The sequence below is a fragment of the Coenobita brevimanus genome, chromosome 22 (assembly GCF_032717465.1).
Source record: "Coenobita brevimanus isolate Jiangsu-jjx chromosome 22, ASM3271746v2, whole genome shotgun sequence".
Taxonomy (NCBI): Eukaryota; Metazoa; Arthropoda; class Malacostraca; order Decapoda; family Coenobitidae; genus Coenobita; species Coenobita brevimanus.
This window is the reverse complement of record NC_136975.1, coordinates 21,950,958-21,968,655: the sequence shown is the minus strand read 5'-3', so window position 1 is coordinate 21,968,655 and position 17,698 is coordinate 21,950,958. Positions and strand designations below refer to the sequence as shown.

General features: G+C 40.0%; 1 pseudogene; it reads left to right on the top strand.

Moving 5' to 3' along the window:
• The first annotated feature begins 17,304 nt into the window (after positions 1 to 17,304).
• Positions 17,305 to 17,423, top strand: LOC145392619 (5S ribosomal RNA; annotated as a pseudogene).
• The last annotated feature ends 275 nt before the right edge of the window (positions 17,424 to 17,698 follow it).

Here is a 17,698-nt window from a genome sequence, read left to right as displayed (position 1 = left end):
TCAATTTCCTTACATCTTTATCACCTCTCTTCTTATGCAGTCTTTTGCAGTGTCCTCTTGCTGATGCTTCTCCATATGTTAAGTAATCATTTACGTCTATTTTCTCCTTCCCTGATACGCACTTATATAGCATTATCATGTCACCTCTTTTCCTTCTCTCCTGTAGTGTTGGTAGATTCAGTTTATTTAGTCTTTCTTCGTAGCTTAGGTCCCTTAACCCCTACACCGCGGGCTTGTTTACCAATTACTTGCGTGTGCCGCGGGGTTATTTGGGCTCCGACAGACTCTCAAAAAATATTTGCCAAAAATCAGTTATTAGTCCTAGAATAATAAAATTACATATGCTTATGGCACATACCTTCAGCTTTCTCCTGGAATGATTGCTGAGCCTTCGTCGGTTACCGTAGGACTTGTGGAGACCTCTGAAGTAGGGTAACGAAGTCTCCACTTTACACTTCCCAACAACCCGTAATATGATTACCACAGCCAGATACAAACACTATAAACACTATTCTACAATTTTCAAGTAGTTTGGGATCCATACTCAAAAAAAAAAAAACTGTGAAAGCAATAGAAATTACAAGCGCGTCTGATCGTCGCACTGGCACTAGTTCGCTCATGGTAGTCTGTCATTTATTATTCATAAAACCCCTCACACTTTATATTTCTATTACTATATAACACTTATATATATCTACAGTCTTTATCCATAAGTTTCCTTCAGTAGTATTAGTTTATTGTCACTGTAGGGATTCAATTTCTTTCAGTAAAATACGTAGCATTCACTTTCTCGTCCTGTATACTGGCATTGAGAGTGAATGTCACTTTCATCTTCACTCTCATAACTCATAGCATTCAGACATGCTAGAGTGAAACTTTCACTTTCATTACTCCTAGGGTATATACTCGTATTCTTATAATACTACTCATTTACATTTCTATTTACGTTCTCTATTTTATTTACGTTATTTACATTTCTATTTTATTTACAGTGTTATGCACTGTCACTTGAAATAACTTATAAAACTATTTTCCATTGTTCACGTATATTTACATTCATTACTTTTACTTGCTGTTTACACATTATTTACACATTATTTACAATTCCACTTGCACTGTTTTACTCAATAGAAAGATCGTAGTCACTCTTTTATCAATTGTCAGCCCTTTACCTCTTTCCACACGAGGTTTAGTAGGGGGTAAAGGTCACAGAGCCATTTGCATGGGGGTGAAAAAGGCCTTGAAGTCAGCAAGATGAAACATACGTCCTCTCACTTCGGAAGATGAGACTACACTGATAACGCAGTTGCCAGGCCAGCTAGCCTAGAGGCCTGCTTTAGGGGTTATTCAGAGTTACCAATATTACTTCTTGAAACAGCTAAGTCTAGCACTGATATGATTGGCAGGAAATCTAGACAATACATTATAAATTTGGTAGTTCCAGGTGAATATAAATATCATTTAGGGTTCTCCCTTCCCTCCTTACAGGTATATTTATTACGAAAATAGATTAGAGGCCTACTTAGGAGATATATAATCAGAGCTACCAATGTTAAATCTTGAAACAGCTTTGTGTAGCACTGATATGATTGGCAGGAAATCTAGACAATACATTATAAATTAGGTAGTTCCGGGTGAATGTAAATATCACTTAGGCTTCTCCCTTCTCTCCTTACATGTATATTTATTACGAAAATAGATTATATGGCATATTTCAAGGGGAAAAAAACAGCGAAAATTAGCGAACGAGTGCACGTGAGGTGTTGTCAGGTGATAATTAGCCAATTCCAGGTGTATGGCACTCTCACTTACCTGATTTCTTTCTTGTATATATTATTTGGTATAAGAATACGACATAGGGCTTATTTCAATGGATGAAATCAGTGAAAAATTCCAGGGAAGATTTACTTAGCGTAGCATGGCCGGGCAGGCGAGAGGATAGGGTAATGGAGGGGGGGTAGGGAGGGGAGTCAAGAACGGGGAGAAATGGCTAAATTGTCAACAATGGATGGGAGTACAGATGAGATTAGGAGTGCTGACTAGTGTTGGACATTGTCAGTACTGATAGATGATACAAGCCCCCACTTGAAAGCCCGGGTGAATTCAAAATAACACAGAATCACAAAAGCGACGCCCCGCGGTATGATCCCTTGCTCCCAAGCGTCACGAAAGTGACGCCCCGCGGTTAAGGGGTTAAGCTTGGTATCCATCTTGTAGCGGCCCTTTCAACATTTTCAATCTTGTCTATGTGCTTTTTGAGATGAGGGCTCCAGACTACTGATGCATATTCCAGGGTTGGTCTAATGAATGATGTTATTATCCTTCTTAGCATGTCTTCATTTATGTATGTGAATGCTATTCTCATATTTGCAAGCAGTGTATACATGTTCCGTACCTTCTCGCTGATGTGGTCAGCCGGAGGTAGTCTGTTATTGATAATCACACCTAGGTCTTTCTCTCTTTCTGATGTGTATAGGGTTTTATTTCCTAACTTATAATCCCAATCAGGTCTTTTTCCACTTTTACCAAACTTGATTACATGACACTTGTCCACACTGAATTCCATTTGCCATGTATTACTCCATTCATGAAGTTTATTTAATTCTTCTTGTAGCTCTTTACAAGAGTCTGTGTTAGTAATTCTCCTTTGTATTTTTGCATCATCTGCAAACATATTCAGATAGCTCTCATTTCCAGTGTTACTGTTTATATCATTTATATACACTAAAAACATGATTGGTGCCAGCACTGAACCCTGTGGTACTCCACTAGTCACTTCTTTCCATGATGAGTAGTTTCCTCTTAGTACTGTTCTCATGTCTCTTTTTATGAGAAAGTCTTGCATCCAACAAAACAGTTTGCCTCGAATTCCTCCTTGATGGTACAGTTTCCATAAAAGTCTTTGGTGTGGTACTGTGTCAAAAGCTTTCTTGAAATCAAAATAGATACTGTCCACCCATCCTTCCCTTTCCTGTGTTGTGTTTGTTACTCTGTCATAGTAGCTCAACAGATTTTCCTTTTCTGAAACCAAACTGTCTTTCTGTTATCATACTGTGTTCTTCTAGATGATTTACCCAAGCTTTTCTTATAAGCTTTTCTAATACCTTACTTACAACACTGGTCAGTGATACTGGTCGGTAGTTGAGTGATTTTGTCTATTTCCTTTCTTGAATAAGGGGACAATATTTGCTTTTTTCCAAATATCAGGTAGTTTACCTTGACTCAAGGATTTCTTGAAAATTAAAAATAATGGTTTACTTGACTCCTTTGCACATTCTCGTAATACCCAACATGAAATTTCATCAGGACAACTTACTTTTCCTGTCTAATCTACTTAACTCCTCCTGTATTACTTTTTCTGTTATTTGTATATCTGGTAGTATGTGTGGACATGCATGTTCCACATACTCCCTCTCAAAATTTTTTTCTTCTGTAAAAACTAATTGGAAATTCTTATTTAGTGCTTCACAAATATCTTTCTGTTGTGTATAAGTGATTCCCTCGTCAGTAATGGATTGTATTATATCTTTTACTTTGGTTTTGCTTCTGATATAGCTGTAAAACAGCTTTGGTTGATCACTACTTTTATTTATTATATCCTTCTCAAACTGTTTTTGGGCTTCCCTCCTTATTCTTGTATAATCGTTTCTTGCCTGTTTGTAATTATTATACGGTACGCCCTTTCACTATTGTGTCTTCTGTATCTATTCCACAACAAATCTCTTCTTTCTTTTGATTTTTTACATTCTGTATTGAACCATTTCTGTATTTTCTTATCTGCTTCTTTGTGCTGTGGGATGTACTTCTGGACTCCTATTTCATAAAATTCACAAATTTTTTATATACAACATTTAAATCTTGTCCTCTAAGCTCATTTTCCCAATCAACTTCTAAGAAATACTTCTTTAGGTCTTGATAATTTCCCTTTTTATAGTTTAGGCTCTTTTTGTAACTGTCATTGCTGTTTACTACGTCATATGCTATCCTGAAGTTATAATTTAGTACTGCATGATCGCTTTTGCTGAGTGGAGGGTGATATATTAAACTGTCAATATTATTTTCTTGCCTAGTAAATATTAACTCTAGCACTGAAGGTACATCAAGTCCTCTTTTTCTGGTGGTTTCCCTCACATGTTGCGTTAGGAAAAACTCTTGCACGAGATCCAGGAGCTTTTGGTCCCAACAGCTTTCTTGGCTAATTATATCTAGAGTATTCCAATTTATATTTGTATTGAAATCCCCAGTTAGTATAATTCTTTCCGATTTCTCTTCCATTTTATGTAGTAATGATCTTAAACTCTGAATTGTACTCTCTGGCAGGTCCTCATATTCGTCTCTTTCCCATGTGTTTGATCTGGGTGGCATGTACAAATTGGCTACAATTACTTTAACTTCAGATGTGTTGATCTCTACTGCAATCAGTTCTACTTGTGATGGTATATCTAGTTTTATTTCATTGACTTTTAGATTTTTCTTAGTTAATATTATAATTCCTCCTTTTTTTAAATTTCTGTCTCTTCTCCATATATTGTATTCCTCTAAGTTTAGTATGTCATTCGATATCCTTGGTGTTAATTTTGTTTCAGTTAGGCATATTATTTGTGGTTCATTTTCTCTGACATAATCATTCATCTCTAGTAATTTAGATACCATTCCATCCACATTTGAGTACATCAACTTTATCATCTTGTTTATATACTTGTCATGACATGGTTCTACTACCTTCCTCCTTTTTATTCCATCCTGTTTGTGTACCCCTTTCGTACCCGCAATCCTATTACTTTGTAAAAAAAAATTCTTCTTCTCCTCTTCTGATCTTCCCTCATTTTTTGTTTTTGCTTCCTCCCTTTTCTCTTTCAGTAATTCCAGTTCCTCTTGTGTTAGGCATCTTTTTGTCCATACATTTTTGAACTCCTCTTTTTCCATAAGATTCTTTGCATTTTTTAGTATCTCTTCCACAGTGATTACACTCTGGAAAGTCACCTTTAGAGGTCTTGTCTTGCTTTTCTCGTATTTCCCTAACCTTTTGTGTTCCTCTATGTCTTTACTACAGATTTCCTCTGATACTTCTTTCAGTAAGCTCATTACATTTGCCATCTCCTTTTTGTCTCTTGTGATCTTGTTTTTTACTTCTTCCTCCTCTATACCAGTGATTACTATAGATTTGTTTATATCTACTGAATCTCTGACTAACTTTGGATTGTTTTGGATTATTCTTTTCACTTCCTTTTTAATGCTTTTTTCCTCCACCCCTGTTTCTAAGTCTTTCTTTAACTTCACCATTTCAGCATACGTGGTATCCACATCATTTTTGTAGCTTTGCACAGCTTCATTCACCTGTTATCTTCTCCTCAATATCACTGTTCTGATCTATAAGACTGCTTACTTGCCTAATTGTCTCTGTGTCATTTTTGAACTCTTCCATAACACTCTCGTGATCAGTGGCGTCACCAGGGGCCAGATTTTGGGGGGGCTGTGGCCCTGGTGTAGGTAGAAGGGGGGGGGGAGAGAAGCGAGCCTATGCAGCTTGGGGGTACTGGGGGGGTGTTGTAAGCCTCCCCGGAAAATTTTTCGGAAATTGAGCAGTTTTAAGGGAATTTTTGAGGCCTATAGATGAAGAAAAAGTAAAGTAAGGTCTCACAGGCTATTAATAAGAAACTTATAGGACACATGAATATTGATGGGCCTAATACTAGGTATCAGTAAACCTTATGATATAATGTGTACAAGGTAATTGTATAAAGCTTTTTTGCAGATAAGTTTTTCTTAAACTGCTAGCATTATGTGGTATCAAACGGTTTCTTAGACTTACCATATTAAATTTGATAATTCAAAAAAGCTCAATGTATATAGATATAATTGCCAAGATTTATCTTCCATTACCGGTACTGTGATAGGAAAACAAAGCCATTCACTTTCCCACTCTGTACGTTTAGGACAATATATTTGCAACACTGAGAAATAGCCTAGGCCTAGCCAATTTAAAAATAAATCAATTAAAAAAATCCTGGCCTAAGCTTCATAAAATGACTACTGAAAAAGTTTGATATAGGGGCCACTTACATGTCTGAATGGGTTCAGCTTTGGGGTTATCCGGGGTTGCTTTTGGCACCTCATTCCCAATAACAGCCACTTCTTGGCACTCATCTGAGTCATCTTTGGAGGTGCAGGTGCGAAAGAATTTCCTTATGTCACCCTGTCCCTGAGGATTTTTAGATGACCTTTTCATCACCTGAGTGGCTGATGGCTGATATCCGCAAATGTATTATTGTAGAATAGCCTATAAAAGGGAAATGACATTCAGTTCAGACAGTCGAGTGTCGACTGAACCAAGTACTGCCGACTCTTTGTATAAAGTATAGGCTAGATCTCATATCCGTAAAAACAAAAATGAACAGGTAAAGTGAGGTGGCTAGCAATATGCCGGAACGTAGTGACGTCTATACAGCCACTGAAACCAATACATTCAAATAAAGCCGAAAATAATACAGGATTTAGCCACAGTTCACAGACACTTCTCAATGTAAACATACATTCCGAGTTTCGATACTCTGAACATTCGAATTTGTGAAAAATTGCATAGATCAGATATTTTAGACTGCATAATCCAATTTTAAAGCTCCGTGATTAATACATACCATATTATATATTGTAAATATAAAATAAGTTTGATAAATTTAATAAAATCTTGCATTCTTTGTGCAATAAATATATTTCAAAGAAAACCAAGCTTGGAAAAAGTATATGGGAAACTAATATATTATAACTATCCTGATTTGAGTCATAGGTTTACGTAAATTGTGAATAACATATCACATTATATAGCTATAAATAATATTGTATTAAACTAATATGGATGCACGAATAAAAGTGGATTGGCGGTAGGGGGTTGGGGGAAAGCTAGGTGGGCCAATGCCGAGCTGCAAGCATACTATGTAAGCTGGTGATTTTTTATTATTATTATTTTGGGAGGCTGCAATTTTTGGGGGGCTGAGTCCTTGATTTGGGGGGGCAAAGCCCCCCCTAGCCCCCCCCTGGTGACGCCACTGCTCGTGATTGACTACTGTACTTGCCATTTCACTCATTTTCTTCCTAAGTGTACTCATTTCCACTGTTAGTTCACTGATGGTTGTGTCTTTCTTATTGGCCTCCCTTCCTGGTTTTTCTATTTCTTCCTTTTGCAAGTGCATCTGCTTCTTTATTTCATCGATTTCATTTTTGAAAGCCATTTCTAGTTTGTGTACCCGTTCAACCAGTCTATTGTGAGTCTCCACTTCAACCAGTTCTTGGTAGAAATCATCATTTTGCTTTTTACCTTTATCCCTTTTCTTTTCCAAATTTGCTTTACTAAAGTATGTATCCATTTTGCAATACTAAAAGAACAGAGTATGTACACTTTCCCCGTGTTGCTGTAGTCTAAACAAACCTCAGCTGACTCAGCGCATTTTTTCCTCTTGGTTCTCTTTTCTGTTTGAACAAATCTTGCTTAAACTTATTATTTTTTTCCTTTTAATAATGAAAAATCATTTAGTCTAACCTGGTACAGAGCTTGACTCATACAAAGATACTAATTTAGGTAATGCCACTGGCAGTGTTGGTTCGGTATGGAGCGCCGATGTCGGACGTCTGCCTTGATTGACTCCCTCTGTGTGTGTGTGTGTGTGTGTATTTTGGGCAGCCGATACTACACATTCAAATCGCACCAAAATTGGCACAAAAATCGCAAAAAAATTGCTGATGCAAAAAAACTTGGTCCCATCATGATTGAAAAACTTTTTCTATATTTAATGAGTGATCATATTTTGACCAAAAAACGCTGCTCCCGGAGCCCGGCATAGGATCTCCGTGGAATTTTTTCCCCAAAGGTAGAACTAAAATAAACTGGGATCCATTACCGAAGCTGCAAATAACACGATCAATTGGTTAGCTGCAAAAAATTCAAGTGACAACATTATACTAGACAAGCACATAAACGCAAGAGCCCTCCACAGGAGCAAGTGTGAGGGGCCCGAAGGGCCCACGAGCACTTGTTAATTACTAGAGCATCAGGTGCTCTAATTCATTAGCATTATAAAAAAGAGAATTAATATAATGTAACACCCTCACCCATCAGCTGGGTATCATATCATTTATAAAGATTCCAACATGCATACATGCGTCGGCCTGGGTCACCTAATGGGCCTTGCGCCTTTCCATGTTGCACGATCTCTGCCAGCCTCCTAATTCAGTCTCTTATCCATGAGGTCACAGTCTATGACCTCATCCCAGGTCTCTTTTCGGTATGCTTTTCTCTTTTCTATCCAAGACGTTCACACTTCTCACATTCTGCACCCAGTTTTCATCTTCCATCCTCTCCAAGTGCCCAAACCATCTTAATCTACCCCTCCTCATCACAACATCACAACACTCTAGCCCTATCCTTCCTCTCAGTACTTCAGTCTTAAACATAGTCCCAACCCCCTCAGGCCTCGCATTCAAGGATGCACTACACATCCACTTAATCACTGTCATTTCTGTACGTTTGAGACTACAATTATCCTCTTCCGTTGTTGCCAATTTCTTACTACCACACAGCATTACTCTTCTAACACATCCCGCATACAAAGATCCCTGATCACTGAGGGTGAGCCCCAGCTATCAGTGTCTGGAAAGTCAACAGCTCCTTGGACTTTTTCCAACTGCTTCCTACCCTAGCCACAGAAGAGCTAGCTCCAGGCCCACCTCCAATAAATAAAACGCCCCCCCCCCCCCAAAAAAAAAAAAAAAAAAAAAAAAAACTTCCACACATTCAAGAGACCAAAGCAAGATGAATCCTTTCATGTCTGACCATCTCTAAATGCTCCCCCTGACACACCACTCACACACAAAATCAGCACTATCTCTCAGTCATCCTCTAATGCAACTACATGTCTTATGCAACCACTTATCAAAAATACTGCACGAGATGGAGTTACTTCCAACACCCTTGTGACAAACTGCACATGGGCACTCTCCCTCTGTTTTGACAGTACTGCCACCACCCTTAATTATCAGTTTTATTTTATCCACATTTATTCTCAAACTCTTGTACCCCTTTCTGTCTCTCCACTTCCTAAATCTTTCCTCCACCTCCCTTATATTCTCTGCTGTCATCACCAAGTCATCAGCATAGGCCTACATCTCCCGTGGAAGTCCATATCTGAAGCCATGTGAAAGAGCTTCAAGTGCCATGACATACAATAAGTGAATGAAGTCTTACCCTTGCAGGGTTGGAATAACTGTAATTGCAATTTTATTGGAATGTTATTAATTACAGAATTATTGTAATTGTAATTATAATTGTACCTGAAAATAAAATCTACAGTTAATTGTAAATGTAATTGATAGGTTGATTGTAATTTAATTGTAACTATGAAAGGGAGGAAGGCGGTACTGGTAAGTTAACCCCATACCAAGCTGTCATTATGGGATTAAGATGCCCCAGGATTAACCCAGCTAACCTGCGTTTGGCAGTTATCCTGCCTTTTCCCTGAACACCTGTTCTCTCATGGAAGTTGTGGAGGGACAGAAGGTGACCATAACTGCTAATGGACCAGTTATATAGGACTTAAACAATAATTCATAATACCCAATTACAATACTGTGAACAACTGGCTAAAGTGCTATTGTACTCTGTGAAGAAAAGATTGGGTCCATACATGGAAATGAGAGATGTTCAGGTGGCGGCTTTTTTGGACCCTAGGTTCAACCTGGACTGGTTTGCATTACAAGAGCAGAAGGACGAAGTGCTGGCATATGTCAAGGAAATGTTTGATGAATTGGAGGTAGTTCACTAGGGGTCAACAGTGGATAAAGTAAATAACAAGGGTGACCTAGCAGAAAGAGTACCTGAATCAAAGAGTCACAGACTGTTCTCTTTCATACCAAATGTTCATCAAAGCTCCAAAATCAACTGGGATCAGAGGGAAGCACAGTGTCAGTGAGTCGTTTGTTGAAGCAGTACGTAGAGCAGGGATTCCTAACCTGTTGCTTGCGAACACCACTCTGCTCCCTGATGGTCTGGCAGTGCTCTTTCACAGTGGTTAAAATCTTGCTCGTGAGCACCAGCTCTTTGTAGGCCAAAGTCTGACAGAGCTGATGGTAGCGAGGTAAGACTTCTCATCAGTTATCGAGCAGTCCCGCTAATTATAAATGGATAAACAAACACTGATGCCAATGTTCCATTGCAGTTAGTTTTTCATTACTTTGTTTTTTTTTTTATTACAGTAATGTGTGTAAACTGCATAATTTGTATAAAGCGGAGTATATGTAACATCGACGAATTTTCCAGGGCAGTCTTCATTTACACTGGATCATCTGGTTTGTGGATGATTAATGTAGCCTACCATTGCAGCTTAACCAGACAAGTTCAGTATGTGACAACACTCTGAGCTGTTCAGACAGTCAGTCCAGTCATATGGTGTCAGTCAAACTGTGGATTCGTAAGACGGTATGAGTGAGTATCATCCCTAGCTGAGACTGCTCTAACAGCCTAATCATGGATCGTTTTGTTATAAAACATAAAAGACAGCAAAGTGAGGACAGCGAGCCTTCTGCATCAAAATTGGTGCAGTTCTCATGTAAAGAACAAGTCAAAAGAAAAAGAAAGCAGTATAATTTTGAAAATGACTGGGAAACTTATTATTTTGTTGTAGAAAATCCTGACAGGAGTGGTGTAACATGCCTACTGTGTAATAGCCACTTAGCAGGTTTCCAGCGAAGTAACTGTTGACATTTCAAAACAAACCATTCATCATGCAGTGAACAGTACTCTCTTGGATCTGCAGCACGTTCAGTCAGATTAAGCGACTTGAATAAATCTGAAGAGGAGCCAGATAATGATCACAAATAAACAGATAGAAGTAAATAAAGTAGCTACATTTATTTATTATGAGGTATCTCATATTTCCGCTAAGCATTCAAATCCATAATTCTGAAGGAGAAATTATCAAGAAATGGATTATATCTGACGTAGAGAGACTAACTGACTCTTTGCCTGATAAATTTAAGAAAACACAAATATCCATAGCTAATAATATTCCTCTGAGTAATAATACTGTACTGTAACTAGGCGTGTTGAAGATAAGATATTTCAAAGGAAATAGGGTCAAACTTGCTTTTAATAATGGCTTCATGCCGTTTTATGTCATTGCAGTTGATGAATCCACTGATATTGGAGGTGTTACTCAACTTCTTTGCTATATTAGGCTTGTTAATGATGATGGTTGTGTTAGTGAGGAGTTTTTGACTGTTTTACCTTTACTTGAGAGAACAGCTGGTGAAAATTTTTTTTAATTTATTAATGAAATTCTTCTTCAAAGACAATTAATATCAACAAACTAGTATCAGCTGCCACAGATGGAGCTCCAGCTATGGTCGGAAGGCAGAATGGCTTCATTTGTTTTTTTCTTTCACAGTTGCTGCCAAATATAAGTCATTACCACTGCTTTATTCGTGTTGAGGTTCTTTGCAGCCAAGCTCAAACTGAAGCAGTCAATAATGTAATTTCAGTCATTGTTAAACTTATAAATTTTCTAATTTCACAACCACTAAGTAAGGGGCTATTGAAAATTATTCTTGAAGAAATGGAAAGTCCTCATAATGAATTGATAATGCATATCAACGTTCACTGGCTGAGCCACGGAAAAGCTCTTTCCCGAGTGTGGGGGGTGTTTAACCCCTACACCGCGGGCATGTTTACCAATGTTTTGCGTGTCCCACGGGGTTATTTGGGCTCCGACAGACTCTCAAAAAATATTTGCCAAAAATCAGTTATTACTCCTAGAATATTAAAATTATATACGCTTATGGCACATACCTTCAGCTTTCTCCTGGAATGTTTGTTGAGCCTTCGTCGTTACCGTAGGACTTGTGGAGACCTCTGAAGTTGGGTAACGAAGTCTCTACTTTACACTTCCCGACAACCCGTAATATGATTACCACAGCCAGATATAAACACTATAAACACTACTCTATGATTTTCAAGTAGTTTGGGATCCATACTCCAAAAAAAAAAACACTGTGAAAGCAATGGAAATTACGAGCGCGTCTGATCGTCGCACTTGCGCTAGTTTGCTCTTGGTACTCTCACACTTTATATTTCTATTACTATATCACACATATATATATCTGGAGTCTTTCTCCATAAGTTTCCTTTAGTAGTATTAGTTTATTGTCACTGAAGTCATTCAATTTTTCATTCAGTAAAATATGTAGAAAGCCACGAATTCACTTTCACTGTTATAACATACATTATTTGTACTCATATTCTTATATTACTAATTACTTACATTACTATTTACATTTTCTATTCTATTTTCAATATTTACCCTTCTATTTTACTTACACTATGTTATTCACTGTCATTATCAGTAAGATAAAACTATAATACACTGTTCAATTATATGTACTGAACATCCATTGCTTTCACTTGCTATTTACACATTATTTACACATTATTTCCAAATTATTCTCCTTTCACACTTGCAATGTTAGAACTGCTTCTGGCTGTGGTAATCGAAGAAGCAGGTAACACAGAGGGGAACCTAGCACTCAGCGCACTGCCAAGAGGTGCGTTTGTGCTCAGGTGTGCAGCGGGTGGTATGTGCACACACCTGACACCTGCGAATCGCAGCCTTCCTTTTCCCTGTGGCAGGCATAAGCTCAAGTCTGTGCCGATCCATATACGCCCTCTGCTTAAGTCGGTCGGGAAGTGTTACTGGATGGCGCCTTGGAGTTGCTGCTGTCACCCTACCATATCTTTCCAGCAGCTGCTGGACACAAGTCCTGGCGAACAACCTCAGGGAGAAGGACTTGGGTGGCTTGACCTTCATCTTGTACAGGATGAAAGCGTTCAGCATCGTCATATCTATGAGATGCAGAAAAACTTTTCTGTACCATCTAGTATTCTTCCTGAGGCAGTCGATCTCACCAATCATCATGTCGGACTTGTCCACCAGCCGCATGTTGATATTGTAGTCCAACACAGCATCAGGTTTCATCACAGGTTCGCCTGTCCTACGGTCGACCTTCCCACTGTCTGTCATCTCCCCCTTATGTACGGTGGTGAGCATGTGCACGACCCTCTTGTCAAGCCACCGTATTGCCAGCATCTTCTCAGACTTGCATAGGTGCACGTCTCCTCGCTGCAAGGTTCCTGCCTCTGTGAATTTGGGGAAGTGGGCACGATTACTTTTGACAGTGCCACAGGAGCCAATGCCGTGCTCAGAAAGGTATTTGGCAAGTTTCGGTGCTGTATAGTAGTTGTCTGTATACAGCACATGATTCCCACTAAAATACTTTTCTAGGAGCACTTTCACTACACAGCCTGAGAAGCCAAGGGGGTGTGTTTTATCCAGATCGACAGTGCTGGCTGAATAAATTACGAAGTCAAGGATGTACCCCGTCTTACAGTGGCACAGTACAAAGAACTTAATTCCAATGCGATGGCGCCAGTTTGCTTGGAATGTACTGAACAAACCGAAGACGTCCTCTGAACAAAACCAAGGATTCGTCAATGACAACCTTCTGAAAGGGGTGGAAGAATGACATAAACTTATCCTTCATTCTGCTCAGAATTTCCCGGATCTTCCAGAGTGGGTCGGTTTGGGAAGGTACATTGTTGTCGGCAAAGTGCAGGTTTCCCATGATGTTCCGGAAGCGATCTCTTGCCATGTACTTATTGAGGTGGGTGAGGGTAGTAAGGGGTCCATGGACCAGTATTCTTCCAACTCATGCTTCTTGGAGTGTGGCATGAGAAGCATGAGGGCAAAGAACACATACAGCTCCTGCACTCCCAGCATGGACCACTGTTGCATCTTGGCTGCACCTGTACCACTTGCAGCACGTTGTGATTCATACCTGTTGGTCTCATCACATATGTGCTGCATGACTTCGTCATCTAGGAAGGCCAAAAGGTAGTCCACACACTCAGCATTTTCGTCAATAGTGAAGGCAGGCTGAACTCCTGAGGAGCTTTCATCAAATACTAAATTTCCAGGCACAAAATCTGACCCTTCCGTCCATGCGAAGGTGTCCAGGATTCCCTGTCATGGTGGTGTAGGGTGGGTGGTGGTGATGGTGGTGGTGGTGAAGGTTGGCTGTGAGGCAGATTTATCTCGTTCAAGGTCACTTGCACTGACCCTGGGTTGCCATACAGCACTGGCAGCCCTTACCGTACTAACTACACTACTTTTCACAGTCCTTGATTTACCTCTTCCTCTACGGCCTGCCTTCACTGTTGATGCTGGTGGTGACTCCGACGACGAAGACTCCGGAGATAACTCAGCCGACGATGAGGAAAAAATGAGTGAAGTGGGGCTTGGGGAACGGGGAGGTGAATGCACTCGGGACTCATGGCGGGCTGGGTCACACAGGGGCATTGTTCTGGGGCTAACACGCCTCCTTTTCACTCCCTTCCCAAATTCCTTGCCTTGCTGCACTAACGCTCCTTTCCCTTGAAGCTAGAGACTACTTCCGACACTGAAGCACTCGTTGTAGCAGTTTCTGGCATGATAACCTCACCCGGCTCATCACACGATTCACCCGAATCGTCAAAATCACTGTCCATCATCACCATGGACAATTCTGCAAGTTCACGTGCCACTGCAGAGTCACTAAGGCCTTACCTGCTTCCCTCACTACTTTTCTTAGGGGTAGAGGTCACGGGGCCCTTTGCAATGGGCGCAGAAGTGGCAGGAATGGCGGGGCGCGAGTGCGACATGGTTTCACTACAGCGGAGGACAAGGAACTAAATGCCACGGCTTATCTGAGAAGGGAAGGGTTGACAATGACACTGAGGCTGACTGCTGCTAACTTACATGCTAATTTTTTATAGGTAGAAAATCTCGGCAATACATAAAGAAATAGGTAGTTCCAGGTAAATGTAAATGTCACTCAGGCTTCTCCCTTCCTTTCTGATATACATTTTTATTACAGACATCGATTACAAGGCATAAATCAAAGGGGAAATTACCGTGGTAATGTAGCAAATGAATGCATGTGAGGTGTTGTCAGGTGATAATTAGCCAATTCTTGGTGTATATCACTATCACTTACCTGATTTTTTTTTGGTATATATTATTTTGTATAAGTATAGGGCATAGGGCTTATTTCAATGGATGAAATCTGTGGAAAAATCTGGGGGAAATTTGTGTAGCGCAGCGCGGTGTGGGAGGTGAGACGACAGGGTAATGGAGGGGAGGTAGGGAGGGGAGTCACAAAGGGGGTAAAATCACTAAAATGTCAACAATGGATGGGAGTACAGATGAGATTTGGAGTGCTGACTAATGTTGGACACTGGCAGTACTGATAGATGATACAAGTCACCACTTGAGAGCCCGGGATAATTCAAAATAACACAGAATCACAAAAGTGACTCCCCCCGGTATGATCCATTGTGGCCGAGCGTCACGAAAGTGACACCCCGCGGTTAAGGGGTTAACGAAATAAAGGCCTTTGTTTCTGAGAAATATCCTGGAAAATTTCATGAAATATACACTAATGACTTCAAGCTCTCATTTGCATTTGCTGTAGACGTGCCGAATGTACTAAGTTGAATTTGGAATTGCAAAGGACAAATAAGTTAATAACCAATCTGTTTGACACAATTTCTGCTTTTCACAGTAAGCAGTTATTATTCTCTGAAGAGCTGGCTGAGGGCTTGGTTCATCACTTTCCTGAACTTAAGAAAACACTGCAAGAGCACAGTGACAGTCAGTGTACATGCCCAGATTATGTAAGAACCAGTATAATGAATCTCAGTAAGGAATTTGAGAAGAGGTTTCAAAACTTGAAGGTTCATGCTGACAGATTTCAACTGTGTTCGATGCCTATGTATTCTGATTAAAAAAAAATGAAAACTGTATTCTCTCAACAAGACCTTCCAGCAGCTGAAATGGAGTTGTGTGAAATCCAGTCATCGTTATCACTAAAACTTTTACGCAAAAACTCAATCTATCTATCCATCTATCTATCTATAGCCCGACGCCCTAATCCCGCAAAGGGTGGCCACAGACATAACGCCTCCAAGTCACTCTGTCACCCACCATTTGACTACCCTCCCTCCAACTCATCCCCCCCTCCCTCATATACCTCTCAACTCCATCCCTCCACCTCATCCTCGGTCTACCCCTCCCTCTCCCTCCCTCCACCTCACTTACATACACCCTCTTAGTCAGCCTTTCATTCTCCATTCTCTCCACATGTCCAAACCACCTCAGTGTATTTCTCCTAATCTTCTCAACCACATCCACATCCTCCCCACAACGTTCCTTCACTTCTTCATTCGTCAACCTGTCGTTCCATGTCACTCCACATGTTCCTCGAGTTGTTAAAATTTCTGGAAAGCTTCAGATACAGTGAGACTTCCTGACATTCGTGCTGAAGCCTTAAAAGTGAAAGGTTTATTTGGAACCACCTGTGTTTGTGAGTCAGCATTTTCTTTCACGAACAGTATGAAGAACAAGAAAAAAGCTAGACTCAGCCAGGACCATCTCGAACACTGCTTGCGGTTGCTTTGGCAGGCACTGACAAAGCAAATTTGGAAAAGCTAGACAGTGCAGTTCAGGGTCAGGGTTCTCAATGAATCAACAAATTAGCAGAGTGGTGGACTTTTATTTTTAAGATTTACTTTTTTTTTTTTTTTAAGGTTATTGTGAATGTGAATGGGGTGATGGTGGAGCAGCCCACCACGGTGGTGGAGGAGGGGTTAGAGCAACATCAGGGTTTGGAGGTACCAGCCGACGTTGATCTCCTTAAATTCTAAAACAAGCTTTTTATTCCATTGTTATATAGTATTTATTTTGGAGACAAGGCAACTTCACTTTCCACTGCTTCTTTTGCAAGCCACTGTATAGTTCCCGTTATGCAGGAAGCAAGCTAGATCCAGGTACAGGTATATCCTTTTCCATTTAATTCAAATCTCTCCGAACATCAGAGACCCTTAGGCAAGTTTCCTTAATTCCCGCCTTGTGTTAGCTGTAGAATTTATGAGTGTGATCCCATAATATTTATGTATATACTGCCTACCAAATACTGTGTTCACCCAGCATTCATATGTGATGGTGATATGATAAATACTGTCAGTACCATCATTGTTCCACTCTTTTCATGTTATACAGTACGGTACTATATTCTCCTTCACATCTGTACTATGTTGTGGGTAATGAATTTGTTGAATTTAAGGTACAATAACAGACAATAATGTCGCTTCACATTTTAGTTGAAGTCACAAAAACTTGATTTTCTAAAAAAAAAAAAAAAAAATGGGGGCTCTGAGTATTGTATTAATGGGGCCATACCACGTTGAGTACACCGCTTCCCATCCGATCAGCGAAGTTAAGCAACGTTGGGTCTGGTTAGTACTTGGATGGGTGACTGCCTGGGAACACCAGATGCTGTTGGCATAATGTTCTCTCTACGTGTCAAGTGGGGTTGGTGGAGGATTAGTGCCCCTCCCTGTAAAACAATTAACTCTAAGCCCTTGGCCACCCCGTTTGGGATACATGGCGTCTGGCAATGAATGAATGAATGAATGTGAATGTGCCAGATTTAAAATGTATCGGCATTCAGAAAATAATGTTTCCCACAAAGCTGTATATATATATTTTTTTTTTACATCACAACATGTTTAACCCCTACACCGCGGGCTTGTTTACCAATTACTTGCGTGTGCCGCGGG